The sequence below is a fragment of the Ovis canadensis genome, chromosome 8 (genome assembly GCF_042477335.2).
Source record: "Ovis canadensis isolate MfBH-ARS-UI-01 breed Bighorn chromosome 8, ARS-UI_OviCan_v2, whole genome shotgun sequence".
In the NCBI taxonomy this organism is placed as follows: domain Eukaryota; kingdom Metazoa; phylum Chordata; class Mammalia; order Artiodactyla; family Bovidae; genus Ovis; species Ovis canadensis.
The window spans coordinates 36,963,403-36,974,037 of NC_091252.1; the positions used below are offsets into that span (position 1 = coordinate 36,963,403).

General features: G+C 37.1%; 1 long non-coding RNA gene across 6 annotated transcripts in view; it reads right to left on the reverse strand.

Annotated features, from left to right (window-relative positions):
* LOC138444736 (uncharacterized) overlaps nucleotides 1–10,614 on the reverse strand; it is a 35,711-nt gene extending 25,097 nt beyond the window's left edge. Inside the window, exons 1-7 of one of the 6 annotated variants that reach the window (XR_011258569.1) lie at nucleotides 10,531–10,602; nucleotides 9,028–9,180; nucleotides 8,477–8,539; nucleotides 8,266–8,393; nucleotides 7,859–7,958; nucleotides 1,571–1,622; nucleotides 824–1,042 (exon numbers count right to left, since the gene is read on the reverse strand). This is a non-coding gene — a long non-coding RNA (uncharacterized lncRNA). Of the gene's footprint in view, nucleotides 1–823; nucleotides 1,043–1,570; nucleotides 1,623–7,858; nucleotides 7,959–8,265; nucleotides 8,394–8,476; nucleotides 8,540–9,027; nucleotides 9,181–10,530 lie in introns of all 6 variants that reach the window. The other 5 variants (XR_011258565.1, XR_011258566.1, XR_011258567.1 and 2 more) reach the window with 5 other exon arrangements.
* Between the last annotated feature and the right edge of the window lie 21 nt (nucleotides 10,615–10,635).

Sequence of the window (10,635 nt, forward strand, 5' to 3'; positions counted from 1 at the left end):
GTATAAAATACATATAGAAGTAAAACATCTGGCAACAAAAACACAAAGTATTGGAAGGGAGAAATGGAAATATACTATTATAAGGTGAGTAGTATAGTATTATTTGAAGGTAGATTGCGGTAAGTTAAAGACATGTGTTGTAACCCTTAAAAAGCTAAAACAGAGCCATAACTAATAAACAATAGAGATGATAAAATGACTTAAAATAGTCAAACATCTCAAAAGAATGCAGGAAAAGAAGAAAAAAGAACCTGGAATAGATGGCATAAGTAGAAAGCAAACAGCAAGAGAGCAGACTTCAACCACCCATACCAATAATTACAGTAGCCGTAAATGGACTAGGCACATCTCATTAAAAGGCAGAGAAATCAAAAAAAAAAAAAAAGGCAGAGAAATCTGACTGGATAATAAAGCAAGGCCTAACTATATACTGTATATGAGAAACACATTTTAAACACAGAGATAGATTAAAAGTAAAAGGATTTAAAAAGATACACAATATAAACACTAATTATAAGAAAACTGAAATGGCTATATTAACATTAAACAAAGTAGACTTTAGAGGGACAAAGAATATTACCAAAAATAAAGAGGGATATTTCATAATAATAAAAGTCAATCATTAGAAACATTTATGACAATTCTAAATATGCATTCAGCTAATAATAGAGCTTTAAAATAAAAGAAATAAAAACTAATTCAAACAAAGGGACATACAGACAAATTCACAATGACAGAGATTTCAGCCCTTCTTTGATCAATAAAGTAATTGATAGAACAAAGAGACGGAGAAGGCAATGGCACCCCACTCCAGTACTCTTGCCTGGAAAATCTCATGGACGAAGGAGCCTGGTAGGCTGCAGTCCATGGGGTCGCTAAGAGTCGGGCACGACTGAGCAACTTCACTTTCACTTTTCACTTTCATGCCTTGGAGAAGGAAATGGCAACCCACTCGTGTTCTTGACTGGAGAATCCCAGGGACGGCAGAGCCTGGTGGGCTGCCGTCTATGGGGCCAAACAGAGTCGGACACGACTGAAGCGACTTAGCAGAACAAAGAGAAAATCAGCAGAGATATAAATGACTTTTATAATACAATCAGCCAACTTAGTCTAATTGACATTTATAGAATACGATCTAAAAACTTCAGGATACACATTTCTTTTCAAGTGCACAAAGAAAATGCACCAAGAAAAGCTGTTTGCTGGGCCTCAGAGCAAGTTCCAAAAAAAAAGAAAATGACTGAAATTTCAAAAATATGATTTCTGACTATATAGTGAAATTAAAATACAATATATGTGCAAATCCCCAAATATCTAGACATTAAATAACATTTTTAAATAGCCCATAGGTAAAAGAAGAAATTACAAGAAAGTATTTTGAACTTAATATACAATATACCAAAATTTGTGCAGTACACAAAAGCAGTGCTTACAGGGAAATTGATAGCAGATCATGTTTGATTAGGGATCATAAAGAATAAATACCCGAATGTCTGAATTGAATTAAAAAATTTTTAAAGCAGCAAGGTATTGAAAGATACAAGAGTTCGAAAGAAATTAAGATACATACATTTTTTTCACAGTATATTTCTCTTCAAGTATACAAGAGTCCCACGATTCTTCTAAAGGAAAAAAAAAAAGATCTATGAGACCCCAATGAAGCTAAAAATATCTTCAAATAATGTCTGTAAAATAGAATTGGTGAGATAGACTTTAAAAATTTAGTCAACATGACTAATATTCCCATGTCATTTTCTAGTTACACTCTCATAAAGACAGATTCAGTCAACAAGTTATTGTTGAGCATTTACTACATTCTAGGACTATACTAGGAATATGGGGAGGAGGTAAAAAGGAAAAAAGTCCCAAGCACTCACAGATTTTCTTTGGGAGCGGGGCAGACAGATGATAAACAACAATTAACAGGTGAAAATACAGAGTATTTCGCCACACAGAGTAAGTGAAAACCAGAGCAGGGAAAGTGGTGGTGTTGGGGGGAGCTGTAATTTTAAAGAGTGAACAGGAAAAGGTTATATTGAGAAGGTGATATTTGAGGAACGATCCAAAGAAAGTAAGGGAACAAACCATGCTGGTGCAAGTGTTATGAGTGTGTCTGGTGTTGGAGGGAAGAAGAGGTCCATGTGGCTGGTGCAGGAGGAGCCCAGAGAGGGAAGCTGGAGGTTGAGTTAGAGGCGTAAGACAGGACAAACCAAATAAGGCTTGAAAGCCTTGCCAGGGACTTTAGCTTTTACCCTCAGTGAGATGTGAAGCCTCTGGAGGGTTTTGGGCAAAGCAGTATCAAGATCTTGGATTTTTCCGGCTATTGAGATGAGTAGAGTTTGAAGGGGAGCAGGGGTTGAAAGACCACTTAGGCTACTGCAAGAATCCAGGAAGAGTGCAGAGAGCTGCTTCCAACAAAGTGGCAGCAATTTATGCAGAGAGAAATGATCTAGCAGAGAGGGCGGGAACGATGATGCAGAAGAGAAGGGAAGATTGCTGATTTACTGTCTTTGAGTAGCAGGGAAGGGATAGGATCTCTAGTGCACAAGCTGAAAAGATACAGAGCTTGGAACATTTCATTCATAGTAACAGGAAGAAAGGAAGAGAATGTGCACAGAAACTGGCAGGTGATGGTGGTGGGATCTGTGGATATTCTTCTCTGATTACTCCTATTTCTCAGGGAAACAAGACACAAGGGCCGAAAAGGAAGAGGGGAAGGAGGCACTGGTGATTTCAGGAGGAGAAAATACGCAACAGCGAATTAGGAGAGTAAGAGAATGAATAGATTGGATTTGTCCTGGTTGGTCTTCTCCACTCAAGATACATTTGAAACACTTCTCTAAACATTTTGCTCCTGAATCTATGTACATGAAGAAAACATAATTTGGAAGCCAAATAATTACCAATGTCTATCTATATTATCCATATTCTATTCTGGAAAGAGAATGAAAATTCTGCCTGCTAGTAAGGGTAGAGATGCCTCAGAAATATATAGCTCAATGTGAATGAAATGCTGGCAGATTTGTAGCTTTCTTTTATTTTTGCAGATTAAGGTTCTCTGTTTTGAATTCCTTCTTTATTACAAGAATACTTTCAAAAGAGAATCAGCACATCATAAATTTAAATGCAGTTATTATGTGTACTTCCCATTTACTCTAAAATTATAGCTGAAGTAAAAACTTAAAGGAAGAAATTAAATGCCATAGAGGGAAAAACACTTATTTAAGAGGCTAGAATGTTCCAATTTTTTCCAAAAGATCATTAAGTTTTCTAATGACCAACTGACACGGAAAGCTTAGGAAAGATAAGAGTTTTTTTTCATAGCCTGCAGATACCAGCTAACAAAATCATCTGAAATAAATAAGGGTGTAAGTTGTGTCATAAACATGCTGAAATTATAAAGCTGTAAATCCTCTGATGAAGTGACAAGGAGACTAATTATCATTTTGTATTTTGTCTATTGATGCAACTCAGGAAAGACGCAAAGCAAGTCTGGTGTTTTACAAGACATGAGTAGTATGTTGGTTCTCCTAAAACATCTGCTTCTTCTAAAACTCTGTATTTGAGAAAAAAAGAATTCATACCTAAATTGCAACATTATTGGACTACACTTACATGTATATGTATTTCCAGAATCTAAACCTGTAAATGTTTCATCATCCCAAATCCCCCAAATTTACAATCTTTACCTGTCCATACTCCAAAATAGGAACCTCCTGCACCTCCAAAATGCTGATCCAAAGGACAGCTGTCTTTACAATGGATGCATTTTAAACGATGCAGTAATGGGTTTTCCTCTGTATGTGGGGGGATGGCAGATGATCATTTAAGAAAATTAGGTCCCTCTGGGACTTCCCTGGTGGCTCAGATGGTAAAGAAATGCAGGAGAGCTAGGTCAATCCCTGGGTTGGGAAGGTCCCCTGGAGAAGGGAATGGCAACCCACTCCAGTATTCTTGCCTGGAGAATTTCATGGACAGAGGAGCCTGGCGAGCTACAGCCCATGGGGTTGCAGAGAGTCAGACACATTATAAGGCCACTTACAATAATTACTGCTCAAGTTTGGGAGTAAGATTAAAAAAAAAATTGGGAATTTAAAAGCCAACAAGACTCAAAACACTCTATTTTTTTTGGTATGAATGAGGCCAAATTAACCAAATTACCTTGCTGGTTCCTAAGCAAACACTTCTAAAAATCTTGTTCCAATTACTCTTAAAGATAAAGACAGGGGCAAGTAGTTACAATTCTTAAATTGAACTATTTATTCTGCTTAGTTCAGTTTTGGTTTTGAATAGCTTCAGGCAGTTTTTCACTCTTGGGCAAGGCCCATTCAGCCATTCTCAGGTAGGTTTGACTTTTTCCAGATGGGCAACTTAAAAAATATTGGTTGAAAATGAGTAATACAGATGTTCAGATTAGATTCAGCCCATGATCACGAGGGCCTTTGAGTCTGTGCATGTCATGAGGGAAGCTTGCCCTCTGAAGCTGCTTCTCTACAGGTTACTAATGTATACCAAAGCCACCCGATTTAAAGAAACAGTACATTATTAATGGTTGAAATATTAAAGGGGGGAACCAGATTTTAACTTAAAAAAATTAAGGGCTAGTAATATTTTCAGCCCATGCTACCACTTGAAGTAATGAGAATTTTCGTAACTCCCTGAAATGCTTTATTGTTTATCCTAAATTTATCTTTTCATTCCCTCACAGAAAGGAAATGTAACAAAGAACAAATTTCAGTCATAATGCCCTGATATAAGATATTCCTGATAAATAAGTTTTAAAAAATAACTGCTGAACTGAGCTTCTTGTTTTATTCATAGCTTTTAATCATCTCAGCAGTTCCCGTCCCTCATTTGCACACATAATTGAAGGTTGGCTGTGCTATACCCCAAATCTCATTCTGCTACTATCAACTGTGTTCAAACTTCCAAAGTTTCTCAGGTTTAAATTTCCTTGCTTTCTGATGAATAGTGCATCTATTTTATGTAAAAGAAAAGGGAGAACATGCCTTATATGGATTATTTAAATACACAGCTGATCCTAAAGCCTTATTTGCATCACTGATAGCAAACAGAAGCTGTAAAAGCTGGGGCAACTTGGGGCCAGACCAAATAAGCCCTCTTTGTGTAGAGTCTGTTAGATCTTCCTCAGGAAAATGGAGTCTGTGCTGGCCTCTGCTTCTGTGTCTGAGAAACACTCTATCCACATGTCTCATGAGTGCTGGTATAGCCCATTACCATCATTCTTAGCTTCTCAAGAGTAGGTGTTCACCTTAATTGCTTGCCCATCATGTAATACTCACAGATACTAAGTACTAACTACATTTTTGTCAAATTGATAAGTAATTCCATAAGATAAGGGGTCTGAAATTGACCTCAAGGTTTCTTTCCTGATCTAAAATTCTACAATTTCTATTTGTCTCAGGCTCTACCTAAAGATTTTAAGAAATCCTAAGGATGTGAACTTAATAATATATGAAAGTTGCCAATTTGACCATTAATGAGGTTTTAATCCCTTTCCTGAATTATGGCAGTGATTTAAGACCCAGAGTGAAGGAACAATCTTGTTAATATTATTCTAGATCAGCGCTGTCCAATAAAAATATAATACGAGCCAAAAAATACAAACCACAAATGTAATTTAAAATATTCTGGTAGCCACATTAAAACAGTAAAAAGAAACAGGTGAAATTAATTTTAATATATTACTTAACATCATATGTCCGAAAGTATCATTTCAACATGTAATTGATATAATTAAGATGTTTTAAGTTTTTGGTGTGTGTGTTAGGTCTTCAAAATCTGAGGTGTAATTTACACCTGTACACCTCAGTTTGGACTCACCACATTTCAAATGCTTGTGTGGCTGGTTAGTGGCTGTTTTGACAATACAGTGTTATAGCCTGATATTCAAGTGCTCTAAGGACCAGGAGCTTGTGAGAAATGCAAATCCTTGGAATCAGAATCTGAACTCAACAGGTACTCCAGGTAATTTGTATGGATATCAAATTTGAGGAGGAAGTATCCAAATTCTTTTTCCAGTGAAACTATGCTTTAGATATTTTTATAACCTTCACATTTCTTTTTTTTTGGCTGCATCATGTGGCATGAGAGATCTTAGCTCCCCAAACATGGATCAAACCCATGCCCCCTGCTCTGGACCACCAGGGAAATCCTCACATTTCTAATTAGTATAAATTTTTTCATGTGTCATGCTTCCTGGGTGTCCCTCTCCCCATTTTTAAAGTAACATCTTTTTCCAGTTATAAAAGCATAATCTGTATATATAGAAAAATTAGAAACTACAAATAAGAAAAAAAAATCATTTGCCATTCCATCAGAGATAACTACTATTGACATTGTGGGTGTTTATCCTTCCAGTCTCTAAAATGTTGTTTATTGCTTAATTATGTAATACATAAATAAATTCTTATAAATAATTCAAACAATAACATATAAAATGAAGTCCCCTCAACTAATATCCCAAATGCAGTCCCCCTCCTTGATTCATTCACCAGGTGAAAGACATTTGGGTTGTTTCCAGCTATGGGCAATTATGCATAAAGTTGCTATAAACATTGATTTTTGAGTATTGGGGTATGTGGGAGACTGCTTTCAGAAAACTTTTCAACTGGCTACACTGTACTTCAAAATTTGAATATATATGAATATATATTCACTCATTCATTCAACCAACAAATATTGAACACTTTCTCTGTATTAGGCAATGAGAATATAGTGAACGCAGTGGTGGTCAGTGTTGTTCCCAATCCTCACAGAATTTGTTTTTAATCAAACCTCATTTATTTCCAATTCCCCTATCATAAACAATGAGTTTTAAGATTTCAATTCAGTTATTACTGATCATCTGCTACCTACCCAAAATTTTCCTTGGAGTTTTCAAGGAAAAAAAATGACCAACTGGGTAATCATCTTGGTTGAGAGAGTCACCTAACTCTAACCACAGCACTGGTTAGAGGCTGGAGGAAGGAGGGAAGGCAGACGCTAGTCTTAGGCAGCTGTTGCTAGTTAACTCTAGGTTAACGTGGAGGATCTGGATAATCCTTCATCTTCCTAGGCCGTGGTTTTCAAACCTTGGTGCACACCAAGATCAGAATCTTGTTAAAGCACAGATTCCTGGACCCCACTTTGATTTAGTATGTCTGGGATCGGCTTATTAATTTGCATTTTTAACAAGTTCCCAGGTGAGTTTGGTAACACTGCTGTTCCCAGGAACACAGTTTGAGAACTGTCCTAAGCTATTTCTGGGAGTTTCTGAGCCTGATATCCCAAATTTGGACTCTCCATCAGTGGTTAGGAATTCAGAGATCTAGAAGTAGGAAAAAATATTCTTTGATGTGGACCATTTTCAGTCATTGAATTTGTTACAATATTGCTTTTGCTGTTTTTGTTTTGGCTTTTTGGCAGTGAGTCAGGAGGGAGTTCAGCTCCTCTACCAGGGACTGAACCCGCACTTCCTGCACTGGAAGGTGAAATCTTAACCACTGGACTGCCAGCAAAGTCCCTAGAAGTAGGTATCTTTGAAGTTACTGGAGACGTTGTTAATTAATGCAGAAGAAACATCTGTGAGTCTAGAGGCTCCTCTGTGGCATCACCTGACAACTCTAGTTCCTTGGATTTGATTCCTTTTCCTGTTTACCATCTTCATGCAGACTTTGCTGTCATGCTGGTTGGCAGGGGAACCTGTCCTTTGGCACTCTCGGCACCACCAGTACACCCAGTTGAAGGGTTCTTCTGGAGCCCTGTCTTAATATCAGGCTCCAGAATTTCCTCATCTGGGTTACAGATGACTGGGTTTCTAGCTGCAGAAACCTACTGAAAGCTACAAGGCGTTTACCTGAGACTTCAGGTCGTGTCCAACTCTTTGCTCAGTCATGTCCAACTCTTCGCAACCGTACAGACTCTGGCCCTCCAGGCTCCTCTGTCCACGGAATTCTCTAGGCAAGAATACTGGAGTGGGTAGCCATTCCCTTCTCTTGGGGATCTTTCCAACCCAGGGATTGAACCTGGGTCTCCTGCGTTGCAGGCAGATTTTTTACCATCTGTGCCGCCAGGGAGTGGGCAAGTTCAAATAAGGAATTTGTGCGTTCAGTCCCCTCAGAGTAGTTTGAATCCAGTTTCACCACTCTCAGGCTCCATCTCTAACTAGTTTTTGGAAAATTTCCTCATCTGTAAAACGAGAACTCCTCCATCCTTCAGTTACTGTGAGAACTAACACAGTAACATATGGAAAGTATTCAATACCTTGTTAGCTCAGTACAGGACACACTGTAGAACCCTCTTCATCTACTGGAAACATGGGTTGGAGTGAAGTTGTGGTACATCATGCTGCGGGACCTTCATCAGACTCATCACAAAGTACATGTGGATCTCTGTGTATATAAGGATACTGGCATTACTCCCTCTGGGAAAATGAGGCTCAGTAGTGCTGGGGCCCTGCCCTCTAGTCACTCACCAGCATGCACATTCTCTAGAGGGGATGTAAGACAGGGGCCTACAGAGCTGCCAGGATGAGAGCCTGGAACAGTAGGAATGTAAGGTCAGTTTGCAACAGTGAGAGGACAAGTTGGCATGACAAAAGCATTGGATCTCATCTTCCTGCTTTCATTTGTCATTCCCAGACACTCTAAAAGGTTAATATTACTTGTATGTTCACAATAAACATTATTCCAACAATCTGACTTTAGCTTATCTACAGTTTAGTACTCATGCTCATACTCCAGTTTTACCTTTTAGTAGTCAGGAATCTTTTCCTGTTGTCTTAGGCATATCTCAGCCGGTAAAAATAATTTCACACTATGCTAGAAACTTAAAGAAGAAAATAACCAGAAGCCTTCCTTTAAAAAAGCCTATAAAATGAAAACTTTAGATACAACAGAGTATTTGTGAAACTTTCTTTAATAAGTCCTTTAAAAAAAAAAAAAGCACAAAAACAAACTCCACTTAGCAACGGAAACCGTAAATAATTTCAGAATGGAATGTACAGCGTGCACTCCCATCCCCCACCTCATACTCCTAGGGTCCTCTGAGTTCCTGCTCCTTTTGTTGAAGACCCATCATGGATATGAATCTTCATTAAGGAGGACCCGACTCTCTCCTTCTCTACATCCATACTTAGAGGAAGGGAAGATGGGGGGATGGTGTTCCCCAGGACTTCGACTGTAAAAGAAGTATTTTCTCACTGAAACGATGTTAAAAGTGATGTGTGGGCTTAACTATGAATTAGATAAATTACTGAGAGCTAGGATGAAAAGCTAATAGCCATTTTAAGATTGTTTCTATGAGAAACACATCTGTAGGTCCCCAAATTGGCTAACAACCAACAAACATTTGAAATACAATCTGTTATAGATGGGAAAATGATTGAACAATTAAAAAAATCTGATTTATACAAATTCTTTCAAGCATGCAGTAAGTCACAAACATTTCCTGAATCCCTAAACATGCTGCATTAACAAACATAGTCCCTGTACTGACATCTCCCTTAAAGCTCAGACATAACTTGCTTTAGTTTTGCATATGTCTGACATTTTTCACAATAAAAATAAAATTTGTTTGAAAAACTTTCAAATAAAAATTACTGCATTCATTAAAAAAAACCCTTTCAAACATAAATTTCAAAAATCCCCAAGGGATCAACCTAGGGCAAAATTGGGAGGTGATATAAGAACCCCTAAAAAGAAGTAGAAACTTCAGAATTTCCTCCATAATATAGACAGCAAAGCAGCTATCAAAATATTGAAAACATTTGAAATAATGGACCTATTTTAAAACCTCCAAAATGTCTTATCACTGTTGTTCATAATTAAGAAAGTCTTTTAAATGCTTAAGTAAAAAAGAAAAAAATTCATTGAAATTGATGCAAAAAAAAGGAAAATGAAATTCATCTTTCAGTATATATACCTCTTTAAGATGTAGCTTGATAAAAGTCTACTAGACTTCCTAAAATGTAATTTTATTAAATTCAGAGTTAAAACATATACTCTTTAGATATCCACAGCCAACTAATAAATTTCTGATAACATCTTTCATATCTTTTACAAAGTATTTTAAAAACATAGCATGATGTAAAAAGAGAGCAGTAATTATAGTAGACAAAATTAAATGAAATAGGATATGCCTTCTATGTACCTATGAGTTATACAGAATAATCATTACCACAGATGTCCTCAGAGAACAAAGGAGAACGAGAAAGTATAAAGGTGGAGAAAGGCATGGAAGATATTTTCTGTTATCTTCTACTGTGTGGTCTTTCACTGCACTATTCTTTAAACAAAAAAAGGTCTCTGCAAGGGCAAGCCCTGCTTCAAATGTCCCCTTACCCTCCTGACTGGAGAATAATGTGTTTGTGTAGTATATGATTACACCAGACAAGGCTGTGAACACGTGTGATTTATTCAATGATCCTATTCTGCTTCCTTTTAAAGATAAAGAATGCATTTAAGTCGATTGTGTATGAGACTGTGGTAATTCCTTAGAAGGCGCCATTCAAACAGAGAATAATATTACCTTATTTTAAAACACCAAGAGCATAGCCATTTCTCTGGTCATCATTTTCTTTCCAGGCAACATCAATTAATACTTTCATTTATTTTAAAAGAGAAACATAAAACA